The following is a 25,473-nucleotide window of genomic DNA, read 5'->3' on the forward strand; positions in this document are numbered from 1 at the left end:
CCATTGGTTCATTCCCCAAATGTTTGAACCAACAGGTTTGGGCCAGGCTGAAGCCAGGAACCAGGTACTTCTACCAGGTCTCCCAAGCGGGTGTCAGGCTCCCAAGTACTTGGGCTATCTTCTGTTGCTTTCCCAGGGGGATGGGTTGGAAGCAGAGCATCCAGGACTAGAAACAGCACTCTGATATGAAATGCCAGCATCACAAGTGGCATTTTAACCTGTGCCACTCAGCCTGATGGCAGAGTGATCTAGCATATACAAGAGTTCTCTCTCTAACCCCCTCCCTCCCTCTCTCCCTCCCTCCCTCCCTCTTTCTCTACCTTTCAAATAAGTTTTTGTCGCTCCCCCTCTTCGTGGAGGAACGACACAGGACCCTGGGCTGTTCTTTTGTCTGCTCGGCCCTCCCCGGGTTTGCTGCTGGTTCTTCCCGGGTTGGCTACCGTCCCTTCCACCTCCGTGGAAGGGCGGTTCCCCCTAGCCACCTTCCCCACTTCCGCGGGGGAGCGGCACACCGCCGGCCGGCTCTCTCGGGGGCTGCACAGGTGTTCCTTCAGATAGATGTTCCTGGTGCATGTTGTCTCTCTCCTCCTTTATAGTCCTCTTCCACCAATCCCAACTCTGCTACCCACACGCCGAGTACGCTGCTCTCCTCCAATCAGGAGCAAGTCCTACAATTTATTGGTTGAACTGGAGGCAGCTGTGTAGAAGCTGTTTCTCTCTTCTCAGCGCCATATTGTGGGAGAGCAGATGCATAGAATAAGTCTTAATTCCAGTAACTTAGTCTAGTCCGAGTTGCTCCCCACAGTTTTAAAAATTTTAAAAAGTATGAGAAATATAATGTAGATGAAGCCAAAAGAAACTGGAATGGGAAACAGAATCAGGACTGAAACCTAGGCGCTGTGATATGAGATTTGGGCATCTCAAGTGATATCTTATGTGAAACACCAGCCCCTTTTGTATCTCTTTGAAAATATTTATTAGTAGTTGCTCTAACTACTACATTACATATAAATCCCTCATCACAGCCTACTCATGTTGACATTTCACTAGTTTCAATAAACTGTGAGGATATTACCTTTCTTTAGGTATTTTTATTCAACCTTATTTATAATTGTATTAAATATACATACTTACATCATGTAACATTACAGAGTTCAATCATTCAATGTATTTAATAAAATTCAAAAAGAAAAATCTATCACATTTGCCTATAGTTATATTTTTTCTGTTATGTCTTCTTTATGATATTCCAAGATTCCTTATTTTATCATGTTTCAATTTTAAGAAAATTAGCCATTCTTTTAGTACAGATCTGCAGTAAGAAATTCTCTCAGTTAATATTGATCTAAAATGTCTTTTTTCCATTCATTCCTGAAATATATTTTCAGAGAGTTAAAATTCTGATAGGTAACACTTTTGTTCCATAAGTTTAAAAGTATTACCATCTCCTTCTGGTTTTCATGAATTCTGATTAGAAGTATTCTGGGAGAATATATTTGCCATAGCATCTAAGACACTGCTCTAGACACCTGTATTTCATACCAGAGTGCCTATGTCCAAGTCCTATCTCCAATCCTGATTCTAGCTGCCTGCTAATGTGCAGCTTGGGAGGCAGCAAGTGGTGGTTCAAGTGTTTGGATCACTGCCATCGCGTGAGGGCCTGGATTGGGTTCCAGTTTCAGGTCAGCCAAGTGTTAGCTGCTGCAGAGGCATTTAGGGAGTGAATCGGTGGAAAGCAGTTCTTATTTTTAAATATTCTGTGGTTCAGATTTTAAAAGTATAATTCATCAGGCTATGTGCTGACACTTAGGAGGACAGTGTCTTCTCAGTGGCTCTGCTGAGACCTCCACCCAGGAAGGCACGCCCTCCCCAGACCTCTCCCTGCTCACTGCATCACCTCACCTTATATCCTGTGATGAAGTGAGAGCTGATATCTTGGGATGAGGTGAGAGGGGAAGGAGGTTACTGCTGAGGAGCTGTAGACACTATCAAGACGATGGGGGTGTGGACAACAACTGACTCTGAGAAACTGCGACACCAGCTCAATACTCTGTTGGAACAAGAGTCTAGATGTCAGCCCAAGGTCTGCAGCTTGAAACTACTTGAGTCTGCACACCCTAATTTCCTCAGAATTCCTGCATGGTTGAGGGAATTGGAAGTAAAAGCTCTTCAGTATACTCAGCTTTTTTTTTTACTTCGACATGGAAACATTTTCCCTAGCTGTGAATTTAATGGCCAGATTCCTGCCTAATGTGAAGGTACAGCCCAAGAACCTTGGACTTGTCAGTCTGAGCTGTTTTTATTCCGCTGTAAAATCAATAGATGAGGGAAGGAGTAGCCCATGGCAACTGACTTGATTGGAACAAGTCAGTGTTAGGTTCATGGTATCAGACTTGATGAGAATGGAAAACTATGTACTGGAGAAGGTGTGTTGGAAAGTCAAAGCTACCATGGCCTTCTAGTTTCTGCAACTTTATTATTCTCCATTCAAGAGAATTTACAAAGAGAAATAGCCTTTATTTTGAAAGACTAGAAACTCATGAAAGGCAAGGCCATATTTCTCTTTTTAAAAAAATTTTTAAATTTTTTAACTTTTATTCAATGAATATAAATTTCCAAAGTATAGCTTATGGATTACAATGGCTTCCCCCCCATAACATCCCTCCCACCCACAACCCTCCCCTTTCCCACTCCCTCTCCCCTTCCATTCACATCAAGATTCATTTTTGATTCTCTTTATATACAGATCAGTTTAGCATACATTAGGTAAAGATTTCAACAGTTTTCTCCCACACAGAAACATAAAGTGAAAAATACTGTTTGAGTACTAGTTATAGCATTAAATCTCAATGTACAGCACACTAAGGACAGAGATCCTACATGAGGAGTAAGTGCACAGTGACTCCTGTTGTTGACTTAACAAATTGACACTCTTGTTTATGGCATCAGTAATCACTCCAGGCTCTTGTCATGAGCTGCCAAGGCTATGGAAGCCTCCTGAGTTCACTGACTCTGATCATATTTAGACAAGGTTGTAGTCAAAGTGGAAGTTCTCTCCTCCCTTCAGAGAAAGGTACCTCCTTCTTTGATGACCCATTCTTTCCATTGGGATCTCACTCGTGAAGATCTTTCATTTAGTTTTTTTTTTCCCAGAGTGTCTTGGCTTTCCATGCCTGAAATACTCTCATGGGTTTTTCAGCCGGATCTGCATGCCTTAAGGGATGATTCTGAGGCCAGAGTGCTGTTTAGGACATCTGCCATTCTATGAGTCTGCTGTGTATCTCACTTCCCATGTTGGATTGTTCTCTCCCTTTTTTTATTCTATCGCTAGTATTTGTATTTATATAGTATTTCTAATTTTTTAAAAATTTTATATAAGGTATACAAATTTCATGTGTAACTTATATACAGATTTAGGAATATAGTGATTATTGCCACTCTACCCTCCATCCCACCCATGATCCCACCCTTTTCTCCTTCCTCTCTTTTACCTCTCTTAATTTTTACAGTGATCTATTTTCAGTTTACTTTATACTCATAAGATTAACTTGGGGCCAGCGCTATGGCATAGTAGGATAAGTCTTAGCCTGCAGTGCTGGCATCCCATATGGGCATAGATTTGAGTCCCAGCTGCTTCAGTTCCAATCCAACTCTCTGCTCATGGCCTGGAAAAGCAGTGGAGGATGGTCCAAGTGCTTGAGTCCTTGCAACCATGTGGGAGACCCAGAAGCTCTTGGTTCAGGATAGGTCCAGCAGATGGAAGATTCTCTCTCTCTCTCTCCCTCTCTCTAACTCTGACTTTCAAATAAAATAAATAAATCTTTGCAAAAAACAACTAGATTTAACACTCCAGAAGTCTTTACTAAGTAAGCGTTTTTATAAAACTGCTGCTGCTTCTAATCTAGATGAGAATTTTATTTAAAAAGAGTATACTTTCACTAATGCCCATCCTGCATATATTTTTTTAAAGATTTATTTATTTATTTGAAAGTCAGAGTTACACAGAGAGAAGGCGAAGTGGAGAGAGAGAGAGAGAGTGAGGTCTTCCACCTACTGGTTCACTCCCCAATTGGCAATAATGACCGGAGCTGCGCCGATCCAAAGCCAGGAGCCAGGAGCTTCCTCCGGGTCCCCCACGTGGGCCATCTTCTACTGCTTTCCCAGGCCATAGCAGAGAACTGGATTGGAAGTGGATCAGCTGGGACCCGAACCAGTGCCCATATGGGATGCTGGCACTGCAGGCAGCGGCTTTACCCGCTACACCACAGCGCTGGCACCAATCCTGCATCTTAAGGAAAGTAAGTGGACAGTTCCTAAATAGGAGATCACTCAGTCAGTGTGCAATAAACCCCCTGCAGTAAGCCAGTGAATGTATTGAGATCTACAGTGTGATAGTGTCACTTATGGTTAACAGCAGTGCATAGCCTGAGCTCATTCGGAGTGGCTGTAATCAATTTTGAGATCATGCTGTGAATAAATACATAATACAAAAGTAAAAATCAAAGAATCACAGCATATATTATCCTTAAATTTTGCAAGCTATGTTTTACAGATAACTTCAGTTTTCCTAAAACGCTGCTGTATTTATTTTTATTTATTTATTTATTTTTTAATTTTTGACAGAGTTAGACAGTGTGAGAGAGAGAGAGAGAGACAGAGAGAAAGGTCTTCCTTTACCGTTGGTTCACCCTCCAATAGCTGCTACGGCTGGCACACTGCGCTGATCTGAAGCCAGGAGCAAGGTGCTTCATCCTGGTCTCCCATGCGGGTGCAGGACCCAAAACCTAGGCCATCCTCCACTGCCTTCCCAGGCCACAGCAGAGAGCTGGACTGGAAGAAGAGCAACCGGGACAGAACCGGCACCCCAACTGGGACTAGAACCCGGGGTGCCAGAGCCGCAGGCGGAGGATTAGCCCATTGAGCAGCGGTGCCGGCAGACTGCTGTATTTTAACATTTGGATACACCAATGTCAATTCTGAATTGCAGAGGTAACCCAACCAAACATCATTATATTTGGTATTAAGTAACATACCTTTCAATACAGTTATTAAAATTCAAAAGAAATGCTATTTATCAGCTTTTATGATTTTTTCTTTTGTTTTTAGTTTTCAGAAATTGGATTAGGATATGTCTTGAATTTATTTGGCTTTATCCTAGTTGTGGATTACTCAGCTTCTTGAACCTGTAGGTTAACATATTTTTCCAAATTTGGAAATTTTCAGTCATTGCCTTTTTAAAATACTTTATCTGCACATTCTTGCTTGTCTCCTTCTGTAATTTCCATGCCATTAGCATTAGCTCTTTGTTTTAGCCCATAGAACCCTGAGTTTCCATTTATTTCAGCCTATTTTCTCTCTGTTGTCCAAATTGGATAATTAGTATTGTTCTATCATAAATTCACTGATTGAGTCTTCTATCAATTCTGGTCTCTGTTAAGCCTATGCAGCAGATATTTTATTTTAAATTTTGTTCATCTATATTTACTTCATTTGAAATGTAACACACACACACACACACACGCACACATGCATCCCGAGAGAGAGAGGGAGAGAGGGGAGAGAGAGAGGGAGAGAGGGGAGAGAGAGAGGGAGAGAGGGGAGAGAGAGAGGGATCCTCCATCTACTGGTTCACTCCCCAAATGCCTGAATGCATTTGATCTTCTATGTGGGTGGCAGGGACCCAAGTACCTGAGCCATCATCTGCTCTCTCATAGGGTGTGTTTTGTCAGGAATCTGATTGAAAGTAAAGAAATAGACTTGAATCAGGCACTCCAATATGAGATGCAGGCATCCTAAGCTGCAACTTAACTGCTGAGCCAAATGTCTATCCCTATTATGGCTACTGCATTTTTTTCAGTTATTAAATTTCTATTTGGTTCTCTTTTATAACTACTATTTCCTTGTTAAGACTATTATTTTTTTCATCTTTTACAAGTGTGCTCCCAATTGCTTAACTTTATTATGGCCACTTTAAGGTCTTTGTCAGATAACTCAAACATCTTAGTCATTTTGGCATCTGTGCTTCTTGATTATCTTCATTCAAGTTGATGTATTCCTGGTTCTCCCAAGTATGAAGTGTGATTTTCAATCCTGCACACGCTGAGTATTTATTATGAGATTCTGGATTTTATTTAAATCTTCATAGGAGTAGGAAGACATCACCTTGCTAATGCTAAACTGGGTATAAAACTACAGGTTCTCTACTGGAGACACTTTCTACTGCTGGGTAGGGCTGATGGTTCAGATTCCCTCCACCCATCCCCACCTCCGTCACTTCTTCACTAATCCCACCACACTAATAGAGCGCAAACCACCTTATTAGTGTTTTCCATGTGGTCTCCGGTCAACTGTAGTAATGATGAGAGATTGGCCTCACTATTGCTAAGTTAAAGTGGAAGTTCCAGCTCTACATTTTGTCCTCACTGTCACCATCCCAGGAGGTAAAGAAGTGTATTATTAGTGATGCACAGGTGAATATCTAGGTTCCTCCCTTACTCGTTGCTGAAGAGTGAGAATACAGCTACAGTTTTTTCTGTGGTGCTGTTTGAGTAGAAGAGATTTTATTTAAGATGTGTTTCTGTTTTACTAGGCTATTAGAAAATGTGGATTTTCCTTGATGATTATTTTATGTTTGTCCATTGGCATTTCTGGGTTGCTGGCTTCTCCACAACCCAGTGGGGATGTATTAAGCAAAAGGAAAACTTTAGAACTCATCACGTGTCATTCCTTGCATACCAAAGTCCTCAGCATATCTAACTTCTTCCAACAACTTCTCAGGTTTTTTTTTTCTGCAAAATGTTCAGAGTTTTAGGTTATTATTATTATGAGGAACAGAGACAAGTTTGTCTACTCAGTCTTGTCTAAGACTAACTAGGTAATTCCTTGATTTCTTAATTGAATACTGATATTTCTCTCAATATTTCAATTATTAGAATAAATGTTCTCACCAAAACATTAAAAGTCTTAAATTGATTTTCTCAGTACATATTTCTTTGGCTATTCCAAACATGATTTCATTTAACTCTCCATGGATCAATGGCTTCTTCTGCTTAAGAAATGAGCCATTTGAAAATTTGCTTTAATTGCAGCCTCATGTTTATTTTATATTTACATGAAGAAATTCTATGGAGATATTTCAATTTAAATTTTTATAATTTTTCTTGTACTTCCTTTACCATAATTTGAAAATACTGTTTAGAGTGCTAGTCTGGAAATGTTAATATGTATTTCACTCTTTTAGCTGTAATGTCATTGTATAATATATACACTTAATTCAATAATAAATTAATCCACTCTCCAATATACCTTAAGATATTTTAGGGAGAGACAAACAAAAAAGAGATCTTCTATTAATTGCTTCAATTCCCAAATGTCGGAAACAGCTAGGGCTGAGCCAGGTCAAAGCCAGGAATCAGGAACTCCATCTGGGTCTCCCATGTGGCCAGCAGGGGTCCATGCACTTGGACCATTTATGATGCCTTCCCAGTCACATTAGTAGGTAACGATATTGGAAGTGGAGCATTCAGGTTTAAACTAGCACCCATATGGGATGCTGGGATTGCAGACAGCAACTTAACCCATTGTGCCACAATTCCAGTCCCCTGAAAGTTCTGCTTTAAGTTCTCATTTTGCAGTGATTGGAATTCCTTAGTAATTAAACAGAGATATAAAGCAAAATGTTGTGGTGACCAAATGGGCATGCCACTCAAAATGCTGTTGAGTTGTAATGACACACTGTTCTATGGTCTCTGGGCTGCAACTACTCTACTATTGTTGTGCAAAAGCAGATATAGATCATATTTTCATGAATGAGCATGATTGAGTTCTAAGACACTGAAATGAAATTTCATATAACTTTTGTGTTATGAAATATTATTCTTGTTTCAATGACTGAAAAATTTAAAATCCATTGTGAAATCACAGGTCTCCCAAAAATATACATCAGACTTGGTTTGGGCCAAGAGCTATATATTTTGCAAATCCCTGCCTTCTATTATCTTTGGCTTCAAAGGGGACAAGAGAGTGATGTGGGCAGATCTGGAACTTTGCAAGGATTCCTTCATTTACACTGGAGTGTCTACACCCAGGAATTCCTCAAAATTCGTGCGAGAAGTATCTGTCTTATCCTTGACTCTTTGACAAATATTCCATTCTGTACTGTCCTCTGAGTGACTGGTGCAATTTACTACTGGGACAATGGTGTTCCTCAACTCTATCTACAAAGAGTAAAACTTGGTCATATATTTAAATTTTCTTGAATTATTGAATAAACTCATAGTGTAGAGACTGTCTTAAGGATGATCTGGATGTTATTAAGGAAATTATTTGGCATTTACTTTTCAGAACTCCTACCTGAAGTATACAATGTAGACGCCGACACTGCAGCTATCCTTCTCCAATTGTGCATGATATTATTTATTATTGAAGTGTTGAGAAAACCATATGAGTATGGTAAGTTACCAAGTATGTTAAGTAATGATATGTTAAGGAACTGTCCACTACTCTGACAGATTTTGACATGGTTGCTGAATGGTGATGCAAACAGTGATGAGCAAGATTTGACCTTCCCATAATAGAAACAAAACTGGAAGAAAGATGTGACAGCCTCACACTAGTGTTTACTGTTCACTTCTGTTAGGAACTCATTCGTTTAGTTCCTTTTTAAATTTTACTTGTTATGCAAGTTTCAAATATTTAATATATATAGATTTAGGAACTTAGTAGCACTTCCTCCTGCCCCCTCTTCCTGCCACCCATGCTCCAATCCTCATTCATTTAGTTATAGGGATATAGTTTGAGAGACTGAGAAACTGTGATCCATTAATTTTGAATTGTCAATGTCCTGAAAAACACTACCTTAGAAATCATAGTATAAATAAATAATGTGTTTAACAGGTAAAAGCACAATATTTGAGGTACTTTTGAAACCTTTTAACTCTATATATAATTACTCTTTGAGAGAAGATTCCTATTATTTATCTATAAACTATTTGTTTTCTACCTATTATCTTCTGAAAAATTTCTGCTATTATGGTTATAAATAATTGGTTCTCAATACAGGAAATTATCTTAATGATGATACCTGTCTCAATATTGAATATTTTGAGGAAAATAAGCTCATGAGTTCACTCTCATTGAAACATTTAATCAAAATCTTAATGGCCAGATAGAGGAATTGTTTTTTGTAACACTGCAGAGTATATTGCTAAGTTATTAATAAGTTTTATTGTGTATATTGGAAGTTTATAATATGACATTATGGATACATACAGATAATAGAATATTGCTGGGGTGAAGCAAATTAACATATGTGTATTATCTCATGTAGTCGACTTTTTTGTGTAAAGAGCAACACATACTCACTTATCTAACAAAAATAATAAGTAAAGCACAATTTTGGGGCCGGCATTGTGGTGTAGCAGGTAAAGCCATCAACTGTGATGCTGACATCCCGTATAGGTGCCAGTTCGTCGCAGCTGCTGCACTCCCAATTCAGCTCCCTTCTATTGGTCTGGGAAAAGCAGTGAAAGTTGGCCCAAGTGCTTGACCCCTATGTGGGAGTTCTGGATAAACCTTCTGGCTTCTGGCTTGGTCAGGCCAATTCTTTTTTTTTTTTTTTTAAACTTTTATAATAAATCTAAATATTGAAAGTACAACTTTTGGATTATAGCGGCTTTTCCACCTATAACCTCCCTCCCACCTGAAACTATCCCAACTCCCACTCCCTCTCCCATCCCATTCTACATCAAGATTCATTTTCAATTATCTTTATATACCAAAAGATCAACTTAGTGTATACTAAATAAAGATTTCAACAGTTTGCAACCACACAGAGACACAAAATATAAAGTACTGTTTGATTACAAGTTTTACCATTATTTCACATAATACAACACATTAAGGACAGAGATCCTACATGGGGAGTAAGTGCACAGTGACATCCATTGTTGATTTAACAATTGACACTCTTATTTATGATGTCAGATGTAAGGCTCTTGTCATGGGTTGCCAAGGCTATGGAAGCCTCTTGAGTTCACAAACTCTGACCTTATTTAGACAAGGTCTTAGTCAAAGTGAAAGTTCTCTCCTCCCTTCAGAGAAAGGTACCTCTTTCTTTGATGGGCTGTTCTTTCTGTTGGAATCTCACTCACAGAGATCTTTCATTTAGGTCATTTTTTTTGCCACAGTGTCTTGGCTTTCTATGCCTGAGAAACTCTCATGGGCCAGATCCAAATGCCTTAAAGGGCTGATTCTGAGGCCAGAGTGCTGTTTAGGGCATCTGCCATTCTATGAGTCTGCTGTGTGTCCCGCTTCCCATGTTGAATCATTCTCTCCCTTTTAATTCTATCAGTTAGTATTAGCAGACACTAGTCTTGTTTATGTGATCCTTTGACAATTAATCCTATCTTTATGAATAATTATGAACTTAAACTGATCACTTTGACTAGTAAGATGGCATTGGTCATGGCCACCTTAATGGAATTGATTTGGAATCCACTAAACTTTTCTAACTCTATCATTAGGGGTAAGTCCCAGTGAGCATGTGCCAAACTGTACATCTCCTCCTTCTCTTATTCCCACTCTTATATGTAACAAGGTTCACTTTTCAGTTAAATTTAAACACCTAAGAATAATTGTGTGTTAATTAAAGTTTTCAACCAATGGTATTAAGTAGAACAAAAAAACACTCAAAGGAATAAAAATAATAAGTTTATCCTCGACAGTCAGGACAAGGGCTGATCACATCATTGTTCCTGATAGTGTGCATTTCACTTCAACAGGTTTCCTTTAAGGTGCTCAGTTAGTTGACACCGATCAGGGAGAACACATGATATCTGTCCCATTGGGACTGGTTTATCTCATTCAGCATGATGTTTTCCAGATTTCTCTATTTTGTTGCACATGACTGGATTTCATTTATTTTACTGCTGGGTAGGGCTGCTGTATAGTATTCTGTAGAGTACTTATCCCATAATTTCTTTATCCAGTCTACTGTTGATGGGTATTTAGGTTGATTCCAGGTCTTAGCTATTGTGAATTGAGCTGCAATAAACATTGAGGTGCAGACAGCTCTTTTATTTGCCAATTTAATTTCCTTTGGGTAAATTCCAAGGAGTGGGATGGCTGCGTTGTATGGTAGTGTTATATTCTGGTTCCTGAGGAATCTCCAGACTGACTTCCATAGTGGCTTGACCAGTTTGCATTCCCACCAACAGTGGGTTAGTGTCCCTTTTTCCCTACATCCTCACCAGCATCTGTTGTTGGTAGATTTCTGTATGTGAGCCATTCTAACCGGGGTGAGGTCAAACCTCATTGTGGTTTTGATTTGTATTTCCCTGATTGCTAGTGATCTTGAACATTTTTTCATGTGTCTGTTGGCCATTTGGATTTCCTCTTTTGAAAAATGTCTATTGAGGTCCTTGGTCCATCTCTTAAGTGGGTTGTTTGTTTTATTGTGGTAGAGATTTTTGATCTCTTTGTAGATTCTGGCTATTAATCCTCTATAGTTTGCATAATTTGAAAATATTTTTCCCATTCTGTCCATTGCCTCTTCACTTTCCTGACTGTTTCTTTTGCAATACAGAAACTTCTCAATTTGATGTAATCCCAATTGTTAATTTTGGTTTTGACTGCCTGTGCCTCCAGGGTCTTTTCCAAGAAGCCTTTGCCTGTGCCTAAATCTTGTAGGGTTTCTCTGATGTTCTCTAATAATTTGATGCTCTAGGGTCATAGATTTAGATCTTTAATACATGTTGAGTTGATTTTTGTGTAAGGTGTAAGGCAGGGGTCTTGCTCATGCTTTGCATGTGGAAATCCAGTTTTCCCAGCACAATTTGTTAAATAGAATTTCCTTGCTCCAGGAATTGTTTTTAGATCCTTGATCAAATATAAGTTGGCTGTAGATGTTTGGATTGATTTCTGGTGTTTCTATTCTGTTCCATTGGTCTATCCATCTGTTTCTGTACCAGTACCATGCTGTTTTGATTACAACTGCCCTGTAGTATGCCCTGAAATCTTGTATTGTGATGCCTCCAGCTTTTTTTTTTGTTGTACAAGATTGTTTTAGCTATTCAAGGTCTCCTGTGTCTCCATATGAATTTCAGCATCATTTTTTCCAGATCTGTGAAGAATGTCTTTGGTATCTTGATTGGTATCGCATTGAATCTTTAAATTGTTTTTAGCAGAAAAATGCACATTTGATTATATTGATTCTTCCAACCCATGAGCATGAAAGATTTTTCCATTTTTTGGTATCCTCTTATATTTCTTTTTTAAGATTTTGTAATTCTCATTGCAGAGATCTTTAACATCCTTGGTTAAGTTTATTCCAAGGTATTTGATTGTTTTTGTGGCTGTTGTGAATGGGATTGATCTTAGAAGTTCTCCCATCCAAGTACTAACCAGGCCCGACCCTGCTTAGCTTCCGAGATCAGACGAGATCAGGCGCGTTCAGGGTGGTATGGCCGTAGTGCAAACTGTTGAAATCTTTACTTAATGTACACTAAACTGATCTTCTGTTAAAAAAAAAAAAAAAAAAGAAAGAAACTATCAATTCCCAACTTGACTCTCACTGGGATTAAACATGACAATAGGTCTGATCTGATTTCATCATCATTTAAAAAAAAAATCATCTATTATTTTTCACTTTATGTTTCTGTGTGGGAACAAACTGTTGAAATCCTTACTTAAGGTATACTAAGCTGATCTTCTGTATACTAAGATAATCGAAAATGAATCTTGATGTGAATGGAAGGGGAGAGGGAGTGGGAAAGGGGAGGGTGGTGGGTGGGAGGGACGGTATGGGGGGGAAAGCCATTGTAACCCATGAGACGTACTTTGGAAATCTATATTCATTAAATAAAAGAAAAAAAAAAAAAGAAGTTCTTTCACGGCCATGGCATTGCCTGTGGATACAAAGGCTGTTGATTTTTGTGCATTGATTTTATATCCTGCTACTTTGCCAAACTCTTCTATGAGTTCCAATAGTCTCTTAGTAGAGTTCTTTGGATCCCCTAAGTAAAGAATCATATCATCTGCAAAGAGGGATAGTTTCACTTCTTTTTTTATATATGCATTTTTTAACTTTTATTTAATGAATATAAATTTCCAAAGTACGACTTATTCCTTCTCAATTTGTACCCCTTTAATTTCTTTTTCTTGCCTAATGGCTCTGGCAAGCTTTTTCCAGCTTAGGGATTAAGGTGATGCTGGCTTTACAGAAAGAATTTGGGAGGATTCCCTCTTTCTCAATTGTTCTGAATAGTTTGAGAAGAATTGGTTTTAGTTCTTCTTTAAATGTCTGGTAGAATTCAGCAGTGAATCCATCCTGTCCTGGGATTTTCTTTGTTGCAAGGGCCTTTATTAATGATTCAATTTCTGTCTCAGTTATGGGTTTGTTTAGGTTTTCTATGTCTTCATGGTTCATTTTAGGGAGGTTGTATGTGTGCAGGAATCTATCCATTTCTGATAGATATTCCTGTTTGCTGGCATACAACTCTTTGTTGTATTTTTTGATGTTTTTTTTTTTTTATTTCTGTGGTGTCTGTTGTTACATTTCCTTTTTTTATCTCTGATTTTATTGATTTGTGTCTTTTCTCTTCTTTTTTTTTAGTTAGTTGGGCCAATGGGGTGTCAATTTTGTTTATATTTTCAAAAAACCAGCTCTTCATTTGGCTGATTTTTTGTAATTTTTTTTGGATTCAATCCTGTTAATTTCTTCTCTGGTTTTAATTATTTCTCTTCTCCTACTAGATTTGGGTTTGGTTTGCTGCAGTTTTTCTAGGTCCTTGAGATGCCTTGAAAGCTCATCCATTTGGTGCCTTTACAATTTCTTTATGTAGGCAGCTACTGCTACAAACTTTCCTCTCAACACTGCTTTTTCTGTATCCCATGAGTTTTTTTTGACAGGCAAAGTGGACAGTGAGAGAGAAAGACAGAGAGAAAGGTCTTCCTTTAACGTTGGTTCACCCTCCAATGGCACGCTTCAGTTGGTGCATTGTACTGATCCGAAGCCAGGAGCCAGGTGCTTCTCCTGGTCTGCCATGCGTGTTCAGGGCCCAAAGACTTGGGCCATCCTCCACTCCACTCCTTGGTCACAGCAGAGAGCTGGACTGGAAGAGGAGCAACCAGGACAGAATCTGGTGCCCTGACCGGGAGTAGAACCTGGTGTGCCGGTGCCACTGGTGGAAGATTAGCCTATTGAGCCACGGCACCAGCCTCCCATAAGTTTTGATATGTTGTGTTGTTATCCTCATTTACTTCCAGAAAGTTTTTTATTCCTCTTTTGATTTCTTCTATGACCCAGTGTTCATTAAGGAGCATGTTGTTCAGTCTCCATGTGTTTGCATTGCTCTGGGGATTCCTGAGTTGCTAATTTCCAACTTCATTCCACTGTGGTCTGAGAAGCTGCATGGTATGATTCTAATTCTTTTGAATTTGCTGAGACTTGCTTATGGCCTAGTATGTGGTCAAACCTAGAGTAGGTTCCACACACTACTGAGAAGAATGTAAATTCTTTAGATGTAGGATTGAAAGTTCTGTAGATATCTGTTAGATCCATTTGGGCTATAGTGTCGATTAAATCTGCTATTTTCTTGTTGATTTTCTGTAAGGTTGATCTGTCTATTTCTGAGAGTGGAGTATTGAAGTCCCCCAATACTATTGTATTGGAGTCTAAGTCTCCCTTTAAATCCCTTAACATATCTTCTAAACAAACCAGTGCCCTGTAATTAGGTGCATATACATTTATAATCATTACATCTTCCTGTTGTATTGAACCCTTAATCATTATATAGTGCCTCTCTGTGTCTCTCTTAACAATTTCTGTGTAAAAGTTTATTTTGTCTGATATTAATATGGCTATGACCATTCTTTTTTTCATTTCTGTTAGCATGGAATATCCTTTTCCAACCTTTCACTTTCAGTCTGCATACATCTTTGTTGGAAATATGTGTTTCTTGTAAGCAGCAAATAGATGGGTTTTGTTCCTTTACACATTCATCCAATCTGTGCCTTTTAACTGGAATGTTGAGGCCATTAACGTTCAATGTGACTATTGATAAGTAGTAACATTGCCCTGCCATTTTCCCCAAGATATTTCTAATATGTGCTTTGAGCTTCGTGTAATCTTTTACTGGGAGGTGTTCTTCCTTTACTTTCTTTCATATTGATGGCCGTGTTTCTGTGTGTAACACATCTTTAAAGCATCTTTTGCAGCGCTGGACGAGTGGTGACAAATTCTTCCAATTTCTGTTTGCTATGAAAGGTATTTATTTCAGCTTCATTCAGAAATGAGAGCTTTGCAGAATATAATATTCTGGGCTGGCAATTTTTCGTTCTTAGTACCTCTGCTATATCTCGCCATTCCCTCCTAGCCTGTATATTTTCTGATGAGAAGTCTGCTGTTTGTCTAATTGGAGATCCTCTGATAGTAATCTGATGTTTCTCTCTTGCACAATTTAGAATCTTTTCTTTATGTTTCACTGTGGTGAGTTTGATTACAAGGTGTTGTGTTGAAGATATCTTTTGTTTATGTTTATTAGAGTTTCTATGAGCTTCCTGTACTTGGATGTCTCTGTCCTTCTCCAAACCCGGGAAGTTTCTGCTAGCATCTCACTAAAAAGGCCTTCTAATACTTTCTCTCTCACCATAGTTTCAGGAACTCCAAGAACCTGAATATTGCGTTTTAAAAATAGTATACTGTAGATTTCCAACAATATTTTTTAGATCTAATTTCCTCATCTTTTCTTTATTTCTTTTTTAACTTTTATTTAATAAATATAAATTTCCAAAGTACAGTTTATGGATTACAATGGGTGCCCCCCCATAACTTCCCTCCCACTCACACCCCTCCCATCTCCCAATAACTCTCCCATTCCATTCACATCAAGATTCATTTTCAATTATCTTTATATAGAGAAGATCAATTTAGTATATATTAAGTAAAGATTTCATCAGTTTGCACCCACACAGAACATAAAGTGTAAAATACTGTTTCAGTACCAGTTATAGCATTAATTCACATTTGTACAACACATTAAAGACAGAGATCCCACATGAGGAGTAAGTGCACAGTGTTTCCTGTTGTTGATTAACAATTTGACACTCTTGTTTATGGTGTCAGTAATTTCCCTAGGCTCTAGTCACGAGTTGCCAAGGCTATGGAAGCCTTTTGAGTTTGCCGACTTCGATCTTATTCAGTCAAGGTCATAGTAAAAGTGGAAGATCTCTCCTCCCTTCAGAGAAAGGTACCTCCTTCTTTGATGGCCCCATTTTTCTACTGGGATCTCACTCGCAGAGATCTTTCATTTAGGCCCCCCCCCCCTTTTTTTTGCCAGAGTGTCCTGGCTTTCCATGCCTGAAATACTCTCATCGGCTCTTCAGCCAGATCCAAATGCCTTTAGACTGATTATGAGTCCAGAGTGCTATTTAGGATATCTGCCATTCTATGAGTCTGCCGTGCATCTCGCTTCCCATGTTGGATCGTTCTCTCCCTTTTTTATTCTATCAGTTAGTGTTAGCAGACACTAATCTTGTTTGTGTGATGCCTTTGAAACTTAATCCTATCAGTGTGATCAACTGTAAACTGAAATTGATCACTTTAACTAGTGAAATGGCATTGGTACATGCCACTTTGATTGGATTGTGTTGGAATCCCCTGGGACATTTGTAAATCCACCATTTGAGGTAAGTCCGATTGAATAAGTCCCAAATTTTACATCTCTACCATCTCTTATTCCCACTCTTATATTTAACAGGGATCACTTTTCAAATTTAAACACCTAAGAATAATTGTGTATTAATTAAAATTTTCAACCAATAGTATTAACTAGAACAAAAAATACTAAAAGGGATAAAGTATTAAATTGTACATCAACATTTAGGACAAGGGCTGATCAAGTCACTGTTTCTCATAGTGTCCATTTCACTTCAACAGGTTTCCTTTTTGTTGCTTGGTTAGTTGTCACCAATCAGGGAGAACATATGATATTTGTCCCTTTGGGACTGGTTTAATTCACTCAGCATGATGTTTTCCAGATTCCTCCATTTTGTTGGAAATGACCGGATTTCATTGTTTTTCACTGCTGTATAATGTTCTGTAGAGCACATCTCCCATGATTTCTTTATCCAGTCTACTGTTGATGGGCAGTTATGTTGATTCAAGGTGTTAGCTATTGTGAATTGAGCTGTAATAAACATTAAGGTGCAGACTGCTCTTTTGGTTGCCAGTTTATTTTCCTTCAGATAAATTCCAAGGAGTGGGATGGCTGCGTTGTATGGTAGTGTTATATTCTGGTTTCTGAGGTATCTCCAAACTGACTTCCATAGTGGCTTTACCAGTTTGTATTCCCTCCAACAGTGGGTTAGTGTCCCTTTTTCCCCACATCCTCACCAGCATCTGTTGTTGGTAGATTTCTGTATGTGAGCCATTCTAACCGGGGTGAGGTCAAACCTCATTGTGGTTTTGATTTGCATTTCCCTGGTGGCTAGTGATCTGGAACATTTTTTCATATGTCTGTTGGCCATTTGGATTTCCTCTTTTGAAAAATGTCTATTGAGGTCCTTGGCCCATCTCTTAAGTGGGTTGTTTGTTTTGTTGTTGTGGAGTTTCTTGATCACTTTGTAGATTCTGTTTATTAACGGCCAGCCCAGAATATCCTGCAAAGCTCTCATTTCTGAATGAAGCTGAAATAAAGACCTTTCATAGCAAACAGAAAATGAAAGAATTTGTCATCACTCATCCAGCCCTGCAAAAGATGCTTAACGATGTTTTACACACATAAACACAAAAACACGGTCATCAATATGAAAGAAGGTAAAGGAAGGAAACCTCACAGCAAAAGATCACAGGAAGTTCAAAGCATATGTTAGAAAATATCTTTGGGAAAGTGGCAGGGCAATGTTACTACTTATCAATAGTCACATTGAATGTTAATGTCCTCAACTGTCCAGTTAAAAGACACAGATTGGCTAATTGGGTTAAGGAACAAAACCCATCTATTTGCTGCTTACAAGAAACACATGTTTCCAACAAAGATGCATGCAGACTGAAAGTGAATGGCTGGAAAAAGATATTCCATGCCAACAGAAATGAAAAAAGAGCAGGTGTAGCTATCTTAATATCAGACAAAATAAACTTTAACAGAAAAACTGTTAAGAGAGACAAAGAGGGGCACTATATAATGATTAAGGGATTAATTCAACAGGAAGATGTAATGATTATAAATGTATATACACCTAATTACAGGGCACCAGTTTATTTCCTCTTCTTTTCTTTTGTTTGACTGTATACTTTCCTGTGCTCTGTCTTCTAAGTCTGATATTCTCTTTTCTGCTTCACTGATTCTGTTTTTAAGGCTCTCTAATGTGTTTGTCATTTGATCTATTGAATTCTTCAGTTCATTTTGATTTCTCTTCACTACCACAATTTCATGTTCCACTAGTTTCTTCATTCAATTTTGATTCCTCCTTAAGATTACATTTTCATGAGAGAGATTTTCTATCTTGTCCAGTAAGGATTTCAGTAGTTCAAGAATTAGTTTTTAAGAACTTCTAAATGTTCATATCATAATTTTTTTGAAATCTGTTTCTTGCATTTCTTATATCTCATCATCTTCATAATCTTGAATTGGGATGTCTTGTTCATTTGTGGGTGTCATAGTGTCTTCCTTGTTCTTGTTTCCTCAGTTTCTGTGTTTGTTGCTTGGCATTGTGGAGATATTCTTTGGTCTCTTCCTTTTTTTTTCCTCGCTGTGGTGATTTTTCTCGTTATTTTATGACTCTAGATTAAGTGAACTTTCTGCTTTTGATTGTTACTTAGAGGCTTGTGATGGGTGTGGCCAGAGAGCTCTGTTTGGTTCTTCAGGGTTAAGGATGTGCAAAAGGAAACACACCCATGTTAGGCGTGGTAAATCTTCTCTCTCTCATTCTCTCTCTCTCTCTCTCTCTTTTTTTATTCAGAAGGGAAGTAATTCTGCATAGCTGAATGGAATTGAAGGCATGCAGTGTCTGAGCTCTGGCCCCTGTGTGTATAATATTTGTCTGCTCTGTCCCAAGGACCACACAAAGAATCTGTGCAGTGCTCAGTGTAAGCTCAAATTCCCATGTAATCTCCCACTGGGTTGCCAAGATTGCGGAGTTTGTGGCATCTCATGCACTCCGTGAGTTCTATCACACCCTCAGTTTTTTCTCATAGTTTCAGTTCATTAGCTCCACACATTCACTAGGTCTTAACCTGCTGTTATTTTCTGCTTAGCTGAAGGTGGGCACAGCCCAGAGGTGATGCAACTTTTATGTATGTCCAAAATGGTGCCTGCTCTTTGTCTTGCTCACCTTTTTTTTCTTTTGACAGGCAGAGTGGACAGTGAGAGAGAGAGAGACAGAGAGAAGGGTCTTCCTTTTCCATTGGTTCACCCCCCAAATGGCCGCCATGGCTGGTGCGCTGTGCTGATCTGAAGCCAGGAGCCAGGTGCTTTCTCCTGGTCTCCCATGCAGGTAGAGGGCCCAAGGACTTGGGCCATCCTCCACTGCACTTCTGGGCCACAGCAGAGGGCTGGACTGGAAGAGGAGCAACCAGGACAGAATCTGTTGCCCCGACTGGAACTAGAACCCAGGGTGCTGGTGCTTCTGGCAGAGGATTAGCCTATTGAGCCTCTGCACTGGCCTGTCTTGCTTGCCTTTGTAAGGTGAGTTGAGAGAGAAAATCATGTCTGTACTGGTCCCTTTTTTTATCTACTCTAGTTAGCCTGGTGAACTTTCCCTCACGGGGTTTTAAGCCTCATTCCCTCTAGGCTCTTCCTGCTGTTTCCCCGCCAGTGTCTCGGGCTACTGAGGTTTCGCCTCACCTCTCATTCCAGTGCTCATGCATAGACTCGGAGGCTGGGGTCCCAAGCTGTGGGTGCTCGTGCCCTCCTTGTGGGTCTACGGTGTCCCACTCATTCCAGAAGAGTTTCCTCTGCAGTTTTTTCCCTCTTTCTGCCATCTTGGAGGAAGCTTTTTTTTCAGAGAGAGAGAGAGAGAGAGAGAGAGAGAGGTCTTCCTTCTGTTGGTTCACTTCCCAAATGGCCATTACAGCCAGTGTGCTACACTGATCTGAAGCCAGGAGCCAGGTACTTCCTCTTAGTCTCCCATGCCGGTGCAGGGCCCAAGCACATGGGCCATCCTCCACTGCCTTCCCGGGCCACAGCAGAGAGCTGGACTGGAAAAGGAGCAACCAGGAAAGAACCGGCACCCCAACTGGGACTAGAACCTGAAGTGCCGGTGCTGCAGGCGGAGGATTAGCCTAGTGAGCTCTGGCGCCAGCCTCCATATGGACTTTAAGAGTGGCTGTATTATTTGATATGCCCACAAACAGTGGATTAGGGTACCTTTTACCCCATGTATTCAACAGAATTTATGGGTTGTTGATTTCTGTATGAGAGCCATTCGAACTAGTGTGAGGTGAAATCTCATTGTGGTTTAGAAATGCATTTCCCTGATGGATAGTGATCATGAGAATTTTTTCATGTGTGTGTTGGCCATTTGGATTTCCTCTTTTGAAAAGTGCCTGTTTAAGTCCCTTGTCCACTTCTTAACTGGATTGTTTGGTTGTTGTTGAGTTTCTGGAGCTCTTTATAGATTCTGAATATTAATAATTTATCAGTTTCATACTGTGCACATATTTTCTCCTATTCCTTTGTTTGTTTCTTCACTTTGCTGCGTGTTTCTATTGCAGTGTTGAAGCTTCTCAGCTTTATGTAATCCCATTTGTCAATTTTGGCTGTGATTGCTTGTGTTTCTGGGGTCTTTCCCAAGAAGTCTTTGCCTGTTTGAATGTCTTGCAGAATGTTCCTAATGCCATCAGATTGTATAATTAGGTCCTTTATCATTTTGAGTGAATACCTTTGATTTCTTTTTTTTTTTTTTTTGCCTAATGGCTCTGGCTAAACTTCCAGTACTATACTGAATAGCAATGGTGAAAGTGAGCATCCTTGTCTGGTTCCAGAGCTTATTGGAAATGCCTCAGCTTTTCTCCATTCCATAAGATGTTGACTGTGGATTTGTCATAAATTGCCTCAATTGTGTTGAAGATTTTCCTTCTATATCCAATTTGCTTAATGTTTCCATCATGAAAGGATGTAATATTTTATCAAATGCTTTGAATCTATTGAAAGAATCTTATGTTTTTTATTCTTCAGTTTGTTAATGTGATGTATCACATTTATAAATTTTAATGCAGGAATCTTGTTTCCTACTTCTTCATGTGGAGATCCAGTTTTCCTAACATGATTTGTTGAAGAGACTGTCCTTGCTCCAAAGATTGAGTTTAGCTCCTCTGTCAAAGATAAGATGATTATAGAGGTATGGGTTGATTTCTGGAGTTTCTAGTCTATTCTGTTGGGTTGTAAGTCTATTTTTTTCCAGTACCAGATTGTTTTGGTTATAACTGCCCTGTAGTATGTCTTGAAATCTGGTATTGTGATGCCTGTGGCTTTGTTTTTGTTTTATAAGATTGCTTTAGCTATTTGAGGTCTCTTACTTTATTTGAAGATCTGAGAAGAATGTAATTGGTGCTTTCAATTTGATTGTATTGAATCTGTAAATTCCTTTGGGTAATATGGACATCTTGATGACATTAATTCTTCCAATATATGAACATGAAAGATTTTTCAATTTTTTGAGTATTTTTCTAATTCTTTCTTTAATGTTTTGTCATTTTCATTTTAGAGATCTTTGACTTCCTTGTTTAGGTCTATTCTAAGATATCTAATTTTCTTGTAGCTATTGTGAATGGGATTGATCTTAGGCTGATCTTAGAAGTTCTTTCTCAGCCATATCATTATCTGTGAATACAAAAGCTATTGATTTTTGAGTGTTGATTTTATATTCTATCACTGCACCAACTCTTTTAAGAGTTACTATAGTCTCTAGTGGAGTCTTTTGGATCCCCTGTATATAGAATTATCATCTGCACACAGGGATAATTTGACTTCCTCAATTCCAATTTGAATCCCTTTGATTTCTTTTTTTTCTTGCCTAATGGCTGTGCCTAACTCCCAGGACTATACTGAATAGCAGTGGTGAAAGTGGGCATCCTTTCTGGTTCCAGATCTCAGTGGAAATGCTTCAGCTTTTACCCATCCCATAAGATGCTGGCTGTGGTTTTGTCATAAATTGCCTCAATTGTGTTGATTTTCTTTCTAAACCCCATTTGCTTAATGTTGTCATCATGAAAAGGTGTTGTATTTTATCAAATGCTTTGAATCTATTGAAAGAATCATATGTTTTTTATTCTTCAGTTTGTTAATGTGATGTATCACATTTATTGATTTGTGAATGTTGAACCATTCATGCATACCAAGGATAAATCCCACTTGGTCCAGGCGAATGATCTTTTTGATGTGTTGTTGGTTTTGGTTAGCTAGTATTTTGTTGAAGATTTTTGCATCTATGTTCATCAGGGATATTGGTATATATATATTATTGTATCTTTTTGTAGTTTTGGAACTAAGTTGATGCTGGCTTCATAAAAGAAATTTCTGAGAATTCCATCCATTGAAATTGTTTTGAATAGCTAAAAAAGAATTGAGAATAATTCTTATTTAAAAACTGGTAGAATTCAGCATAAAATTATTTGGTCCTGAGCTTTTTGAATTGAATTTGTGGTGACAAATTCAATTTCTTTTTTGAGGTAGAAGGTCTTTATTTCACATTCATATAAAAATAAAAGCTTTACTGGGTACACTGTTCTGGAATCAGGTTTTTTTTTTTTTTTTTTGACTTGGTCTTTATCTCCCCATTTTCTCCTGCCTCTAGGGTTTCTGATGAGAAATCATCTGTGAACCTAATTGGAGACACTCAGAAGGCAATCTAGAATTTATCTATTGTATATTTTAGGATGTTTTCTTTATATCATACCTTTGAAAGTTTGACTATAATGTGTCTTGTGAAGCTCTTCTCTGATCATGTTTGTTAGGATTTCTTTTTTTTTCTTTTCCACTTTTATTTAATAAATATAAATTTCCAAAGTACAACCTTTGAATTATAGCAGATTTTCCCCCAATAACCTCCCTCCCACCTGCAACCACCCCATTTCCCACTTCCTCTCCCACCCCAATCTTCATTAAGATTCATTTTCAATTATCTTTATATATAAAAGATCTATTTATTACATACTAAGTAAAGATTTCAACAGTTTGCACCCACAAAAACACACAAAGTATAGAGTACTATTTGAGTAGTAGTTTTACCATTCATTCTCTTAGTACAACACATTAAAGGCAGAGGTCCTACGTGGGGAGTAAATGCACAGTGACTCCAGTTGTTGATTTAACAATTGACACTCTTATTTATGACGTCAGTAATAACCTGAGGCTCTTGTCATGAGCTGCCAAGGCTATGAAAGCCTCTTGAGTTCACCAACTCCGATCTTATTTAGACAAGGACATAATCAAAGTGGAAGTTGTCTCCTCCCTTCAGAGAAAGGTACCTCCTTCTTTGATGGCCCATTCTTTCCACTGGGATCATAGTCACAGAGGTCTTTAATTTAGGTCATTCTTTTTTTGCCACAATGTTTTGGCTTTCCATGCCTGTGAAACTCTCATGGGCTTTTTACCCAGACCCAAATATCTTAAGGACTGATTCTGAGGCCAGAGTGCTGTTTAGGACTTTTGCCATTCTATGAGTCTGCTGTGTATCCTGCTTCCCATGTAGGATCATTCTCTCCTTTTTAATCATATTAATTATTTGCAGACACTGATATTATTTATGTAATCCCTTTGACATTTAATCCTACATTTTTGATCAATTATGATCTTAAACTGATCACTTTAACAAGTAAGATGGCATTGGTACATGCCACCTTGATGGGATTGAATGCAATCCCCTGGCACGTTCCAGCTCTGCCATTAGGGGTAAGTCCCAGTGAGCATGTGCCAAACTGTACATCTCCTCCCTCTCTATTCCCACTATTATATTTAACAGAGATCACTTTTCAGTTAAATTTAAACACCTAAGAATAATTGTGTATTAATTACAGAGTTCAACCTTAAGTAGAACAAAAAATACTAAAAGGAATAAAATAGTAAGTTGATCCTGGACAATCAGGACAAGGGCTGATCAAGTCACTGTTTCTCATAGTATCCATTTCACTTCAACAAGTTTCCATTTAGGTGCTCAGTTAGTTGTCAGTGATCAGGGAGAACATATGATATTTGTCCCTTTGGGACTGGCTTATTTCACTCAGCATGATGTTTTCCAGATTCCTCCATTTTGTTGCAAATGACCAGATTTCATTGTTTTTGACTGCTGTATAGTATTCTATAGAGTACATGTCTTATAATTTCTTTATCCAGTCTTCTGTTGATGGACATTAGGTTGATTCTATGTCTTAGCTATTGTGAATTGAGCTTCAATAAACATTAAGTTACAGACAGCTCTTTTATTTGCCAATTTCATTTCCTTTGGGTAAATTTCAAGGAGTGGGATGGCTGGGTCGAACGGTACGGTTATCTTCAGGTTTCTGAGGAATCTTCACACTGACTTCCATAGTGGCTTGACCAGCTTACATTCCCACCAACAGTGGGTTAGTGTCCCTTTTTCCCCACACCCTTGCCAGCATCTGTTGTTGGATTTCTGTATGTGAGCCATTCTAACCGGGGTAAGGTGAAACCTCATTGTAGTTTTGATTTGCATTTCCCTGATTGCTAGTGATCCTGAACATTTTGTCATGTGCCTGTTGGCCATTTGGATTTCCTCTTTGGAAAAATGTCTGTTGAGGTCCTTGGCCCATCTCTTAAGTGAGTTGTTTGTTTTGTTTTTGTGGAGTTTCTTGATCTCTTTGTAGATTCTGTTTATTAATCCTTTTTTGGTTTGCATAATTTGCAAATGTTTTTTCCCATTCTGTTGGTTGCCTCTTTACTTTCCTGTCTGTTTCTTTTGCAGTACAGAAACTTCTCAATTTGATGTAATCCCAATTGTTAATTTTGGCTTTGACTGCCTGTGTCTCTGCAGTGCGTTCTATACTTAGATATCTTTAACTTTCTCCAAATTAGGGAAGGATTTTGCTATTATATCACTGAATAGGTCTTATAACCCATTCTGTCATTCCATACCTTCAAGAACTTCTAAGACACATATAATATTTGTTTCTGTTCCATAAATGTCATGCACTATTTTTGTTTTTCTATTTTTTTCTTCTTTTTCATTTGACTGAGATATTTCTAAAGATTTGTCACCTAGCTCAGATATTCTTTCACCTGCATCGCCAAATCTCTTGTTAAGGCTTTCTACTGTGTTTTTTATTTGATATTTTGCAATTTTTATTTCTAATATTTTAGTTTGATTGTTTTTTGGTATCTCTTGCCTCTGGCAGTATTTATCATCCACATCATGGATTACTTTGACTTATGGATTTGCTTCTCTGTGTTTTGAGTGATGTTATGATTCTTTTTTTTTTTCAGGTATTTCAACCATCTCTTCATCTTCATGTTCTAA

The 25,473-nt window shown here is 38.5% G+C and overlaps 1 pseudogene; it reads left to right on the forward strand.

The window, feature by feature from the left end:
- The first annotated feature begins 1,386 nt into the window (after nt 1–1,386).
- On the forward strand, nt 1,387–25,473 carry LOC103345331 (cyclin-G1 pseudogene; annotated as a pseudogene).

This window comes from Oryctolagus cuniculus, chromosome 5 (genome assembly GCF_964237555.1).
Source record: "Oryctolagus cuniculus chromosome 5, mOryCun1.1, whole genome shotgun sequence".
NCBI classification, from domain to species: Eukaryota; Metazoa; Chordata; class Mammalia; order Lagomorpha; family Leporidae; genus Oryctolagus; species Oryctolagus cuniculus.